We start from the raw sequence: 6,191 nt of genomic DNA, 5'->3' as shown, positions 1-6,191 counted from the left end.
CTGAATCCACCTGCATTATGATGCACATGTGAAGAAGCCAGCTGACATCTATGCTTATGAGCTACTGCCATTCAGCTTGTGACCTGCTTGTTAGCTATTCTTAACTGAATGTCATGCTAATCACCCACCTGTTTACACACACATAATTCTTTCTGGAGTTATACCCCATTGATGTCCGATAGGCTGAGTTTCCAAATTGTGTACAGGTTTTCTTTAAGATTAATTATAGTTAGAATTACAACTTAAATTAATGATCAGATCCAGATATTGCAAGACATGAGATGTGCTGGGTGCTTCTTCTGCATACCAAGTATGATGACCTGACAAATACAATCTAGACTCATGGGGCAACTAAGCACAATGGCTTCATTTTCAAAAATACTTTTAAATTATTAAAGTTATACAGTACTGAGGAATAGGTGAAATCTAGGAAGTGTGACTACCTTTTGCTGAGGACATCAAATAACACAAGGTTGTTGAATGGTTAGGTTTGTGGTTATGTGCTAGCAAAAGTCTGAATGACCAATTACTATTATTTTTTTCATTTTAAAGGGAAAGATCGCCTCTATCTGGTTTAACTTAAAATGTAATGTATAAGTTTGAATAGATGTTCAGCACTGATTTCTTAATTTACAAAGTCAACCCACATGCAGCTGATATAACAAAGAACTCTTTATAGATGAACATTAAAATTCAGCAACTACTTAATTGGCTATCTAATTAGATGCACTTGCTTCACCTTCCCTGTTCCATGCCCTCAAGGGCTTTTGCCTGGCTGAAATTTGTTCATGAACTGTGTGGTAAGTTTCTTCCTTGCCTGCATGAAGAACGGGAAGTGTGTGTGGGTAGAAACCACAATTTTGCGAGGGTGCCATTCATTCCGTCCCTCCCTCCCCCTGCCTGCTTTTGCTTCTGGCATTGCCTCCCCCCCGGGGGGGGGTTGCTTGGGCAGAGGCCTTATCCCTTGCGCTGAGACCCTAGAGCGATCCTAAGAATGTGCAATCGGGAGTAACTCCCATTGCATCGCAGGAAGCTTGCTTTCTTCTGAGCGTGTCTCGGGTTGCCGCGTTCACACGCGCATCAGGCGCGCTTGCGGGGAGCGCCACTCGCCAGGCCGCTCTGGAGGCGCGTCTCCGCTAGGGGGCGCCGGCGAGGGCTCCCCGCGCGTGCGCACTTGAGGCGTGGAGCTTGGCGGCGGCGGCGGCCCCAATGGCGAAGCGCGGCGCGTTGGCGGCGGCGGCGGCGCTGGCGTGTCACGCGCCCGGGTGCGAGAGCTTCGCGGCTGCCGCGCCGCCGCTCCTGAAGCGCCGCCGGGCCGAGGCGGAGAAGAAGGAGGAGCCGCCAGGAGAAGGAGGCGGCGGCCTGAAGCGCAAGAGGGCGGCGGAGGAGGAGGCGCGGGCCGCCAAGAGGCCCTCCGTGGCCCCGGGGGGCGGCGTTGCTGGCGCCCCGGCCCTCTCGCGGCCCCCGGGCTCCGTGTCGGCGAGGGGCGGCCGCCCCAAGGCTCCTCTCGAGGAGGTAAAGAGGCCGGCCGGGGGGGGAGGGCTCCCTGAACCCGCACAACAGCCCTGCGAGGGAGGCCGGCGGAGAGGCGGCGGGGGGGGGGGGACCCCGCGCAGTCTGGGAGGGGGGGCGTCTGGGGCAGAAGCAGGTTACAGCCCCCCCCCAAGTGAGGAAAGGGGCAAATGGAGGGAAGGCTTCTGAAGTAAATCCCTTTCTTTCGCGAAGCCCAACCTTGGCCAAAGGGGCGCCCTGTCCGAATGAGTCCAGCAGCAGATAATATTCACGGGCAGGTGCCCCATGTCCAGCAGCGTCCAGCCAGGTGCCCCCCCCCCCGGGGCCCCCAAAGTGCACCTGGCGTTGTCATTATATACTTTTTAACACACCTTTCTGCACGTGCCTTTGGGAGCAGAGGGTGCGATCAGAATATTCCTCCCACCTAATATAAATGTATTGCACGTGGTTTAATTGTGTTGAGCGGAATGTAACCTGCCATGGTACTATGTGGTGAAATACGTAAATAGAAATTATGGGTTGACATTTTGATGCTGACATCACTCTATAGATGCTGTGAAAAATGTGCACCCCTGAGCAGCACTGATCCCACAATAAACACCTACGAGTAGCCCATAGGTAGAGCCATAAAGGTGGCACTGATTCAGTTTCTCAATCAACATTATATTTAGATATCATGGCTAGTTGGTAAACCTTTCATAAATTTACATAAATTTAAAGCTATATATCATCATGGTTATCATCACCACAGTAATTTTTATTAATGAATTATGCATTTGTGAAATACTTTACTTTGTTTCTCTAATATATTGTTAATCAATTTCATTAGCTGCTCTTGAGTTATACTACTATTGCTATTATAACCTAAAGGATAATATTTCCCCTTTTGCACCATTCAATATTTTATATATCTCTATTGGCTTCATTGGGGACACAGGTGGCGCTGTGGGTAAAAGCCTCAGCACCTAGGGCTTGCCAATCAAAAGGTCGGCGGTTCGAATCCCCGCGGCGGGGTGCGCTCCCGTTGTTCGGTCCCAGCGAAAGCACCCCCGGGTGCAAGTAGATAAATAGGGACCGCTTACTAGCGGGAAGGTAAACGGCGTTTCCGTGTGCTGCGCTGGCTCGCCAGGTGCAGCTTCGTCACGCTGGCCACGTGACCCGGAAGTGTCTCCGGACAGCGCTGGCCCCCGGCCTATAGAGTGAGATGAGCGCACAACCCTAGAGTCTGGCAAGACTGGCCCGTACGGGCAGGGGTACCTTTACCTTTACCTTTATTGGCTTCATTAGCGTGTTACTTTAAACCACAGTTAAAAATAAACTATGGTGTAAAGTGAGCAAGCAGTGTGCATGCTGCTAAAATCAAGTGAAGTGGGTTTCAGGAAAATTTTGAATTTGCATTAGAACATTTTCTGATGGTGATAGAATGTAGCATGTCTATCTTTTCTTTTATTTAGTAAACAAAATATGTCTTGTATGATCTAGTTATGATTCCTACATTCCTGCATTGCAAGGGGTTGGACTAGATGACCCTCGGGGTCTCTTCCAGCTCTATAATTCTATGTTCCATATGATTCTGTGTTCCTATTTGATCTCTTCAGTCTGTGGAATTGGCCCTTTTACACAAAGGTCCTCAAATGCATGTTTCGATTTGTTGTCTTAAAGAAATAATCCTTGCTATTTGAACTTTTTATACATTTCTTCCCCTCAAAATGTATTAATACATACTGCAGCTTCTAGTACCAGATCATTGACTGTCACTCATTCAAATGGATAGGGAATTGGGCTCTAAAGTCTCTCGTCCAATGGCAAGTGACCATCTATTTCTGAGCCCTGTAGGGAGGGGGATGATTCACATCTTCTCTCTGTCTCAAAAGTACCGCTGAAGGTAGTGGTCTGTTTTGTTCAGCATTTGCAGAACACAAATCTTCCTGGTCTTCCTTTTCCCTGTAATTGGTGCCTCCCCACTTTCCTTTCTGATTCCGAGTGCCTGGCAGGCAGAGAATCAAAGCAAGCCGCTTCCTTCTTCCCTCAAGTCAAGTTCCAAGCTGGAGGAGGGTGACATTTGTTTATGCTTTTCACTGAATCCTCAAGTTCCATTGCCAGCTTCATTTTTGGAGCTGGGGAGAGGATATGGGGAGTGTGCCCCACGTTCTGCAGACATTTCTGCGGCACAGCATAAGGCCACCTTTTTGGGGGGGAGGGGTCATGATCCTGCCAATCACAAATTTTGGGTTGGCCACCAAAGCCAGCAAAACTGCAGATCTTTGGCAGGCTACGTACAAGACCATGTTGTAATTCCGAGTAATTATTTCCCAGGATATTATTTTTTGTTCTCCAGCCAATCCACCAGAGGGGGTGCAAGTTGAACTGTTTCTTAAATCCATTATGCTTGATGTGAGGGTAGGCTCTTTCTTTCCTTGATTTCTTTCTCTGTGTGATTGTTAGCAGGTAATGCAGCTAGATAGACTTAGAAAAAAAATGCATGTGAGGGTGAGAACTGTGCAGATAGAGAACAGTAGCTTATTTTAGCAGCAATAACTGCCACTATGGGAACAACTAGTTCTAGGCCTAATGGACAAAATAAAAACTGGAAAATCACTGGTTCTGGATAGTATCAATCCCCATGTTCCGAAAGAACTCAAATGTAAAATTCTTGATCTGTTAACAAAAATATGTAATTTGTCCCAAAATTACCGGTAGCCTCCATACCTGAGGAGTGGAAAGTGGCCAATGTTACACAATTTTTTCAAAGAGAATATGGGAGATCCCAGATATTACAGGCCAGTTAGCTTAATGTCTGTCCTGGGAAAACTGATGGAAAATACTGTTAAACATATAGTAACCAAACATACAAAAGAACAGGTCTTGCTGAAGGAAAACAAGCATGGCTTGTACAAGGTCATGGACCTGTTAAGAGTTTTTTAAGAGAGTGAAAAGCTTATAGATAAAGGTGATCCACTTGACATTGTGTACTTGAACTTTCAAAAACCTTTCAACAAGAGTCCTGATTAAGTTTTGCAGTCATGGAATAAGAGGTGAGGGACTCTTGTGGGTTAAGTGGCATGAAGAGTAGAAATAAATCGACAGTTCTACTGATAGAGCAATGAAGAAATTGGAGTGTCTCCAAGGGTTGGTATTGGGACCTGTGCTTCTTAATTTGTTTGTAAATGATCTAGAGTTAGTTATGAGCAGTGAGGTGGCCAGATTTGCTGATGATATTAATTTGTTCAGGATCGTTAAAACAAAAAGGATTGTGAAGAGTTCCAAAAACACCTCTCCATTCTGAGTGGATGGCTGTAAAAAGGCCAGTGCAGTTCAGTGTAAACAAGTGTAAGTGCAACCAAAATGATCAAGGGGCTGGAGCAACTTCCCCTGTAGGTTACTCACCTTTTCTCTAAGCCAAACAGTCCCAAACGCTGCATCCTTTCCTCATAGTGGACAGACAAAACAAGTACTTCACGCAGCACATAATTAAACTATGGAACTCTCTCCCACAGGAGGCATTGATGACCACCAACTTAGATGGTTTTGAAAAAGGATTTTAAAAATTCATGGAAGATAAAGCCTAGCAATGGCTCCTAGCCACGATGGCTTTGCTCTGCCTCCACAGTCAAAGGCAGTATGCTTCTGAATTCCAGTTGCTGGAAACGGGGGGTCACGCTTGCAGGTTCCCCAGAGGCATCTGAGAACATGATGCTGCACTAGCTGGACCATTGGCCTGATCCAGAGGACCCTCCTTGTGTTCTTAGGATAAATGTTTGGCTGTGTGAGTCTCTCTCTCTCCATTGCACATGTTCTTTGCTTTAGATCCTGGCTCTTAATTTTCACTAGACTGTGGAATTTTTCAAAAATAGAGATTCTAAAACAGTTTGTAGATTTGGCTTGTCAATGCAAAGTGCTTTTTTAGAGGTGTTCATTTTTCTGCTGAAGTGATATCTGTTAATTACGTTTTATTTTCCTAGCCTGAAGATGATGTTTGGCGCTACAACTCCTTCCAGTACTGGAGGTCTCCATTGCCTGCTATTGATTTGTCTGATATTCTGGATTTAGAAAAAGACGATGCAATAGATGCAAGACGGTCCAGCAGTGTTTGCCTCTCAGAAATGGAAACCTGAAACCTGATTAATTCTCAAGTTACTTTGCTGAAGTTGGTTTCTTCTTTTGCTTGGAAAAGTAAGCAGAGATGATAACCGGTTGGAGAAAAATATGCTTTGAAGGAAGGAAAACATCTTAAAAAGAGAGAATGGCAAAAGAACCATCGGTGGACTGTCTAGAAAATTGATGGTATACAGAATGAAGAGAGCATGAAGCTTGGAGAAATATTGTAACATTTGAAAATGGATGTATGCTGACAAAAAAATACACGTACTGTAGTTGGTACTTCATTGAAAAAGTCAGAATGGTGTGTTCTAAGTTGAACCTGGTCAAATAACTCAGTTGAGATCTGTGCTGTCTTTGTTGCTAGACAAAAAATACTGTTGCTTAACCAAAAAATATTTTTTTAAATCCACACTTCCATGCAGAATGAGGGCAATGGATGTCATTTTTTTTGGCCAATGCCACGGTACAAGTTTCTTTAAGCGTTTCTGAGAGTGGTGTGAGAGTAAAAATGATGTCAGGAGCTGATTGCGTTTTGGCTTGAGCCTTCAAATACATGGACTGCGATGGACAAGGAAAAG

Source organism: Podarcis muralis, chromosome 11 (assembly GCF_964188315.1).
Source record: "Podarcis muralis chromosome 11, rPodMur119.hap1.1, whole genome shotgun sequence".
Taxonomy (NCBI): Eukaryota; Metazoa; Chordata; class Lepidosauria; order Squamata; family Lacertidae; genus Podarcis; species Podarcis muralis.
Note: the sequence above shows the minus strand (reverse complement) of the source record.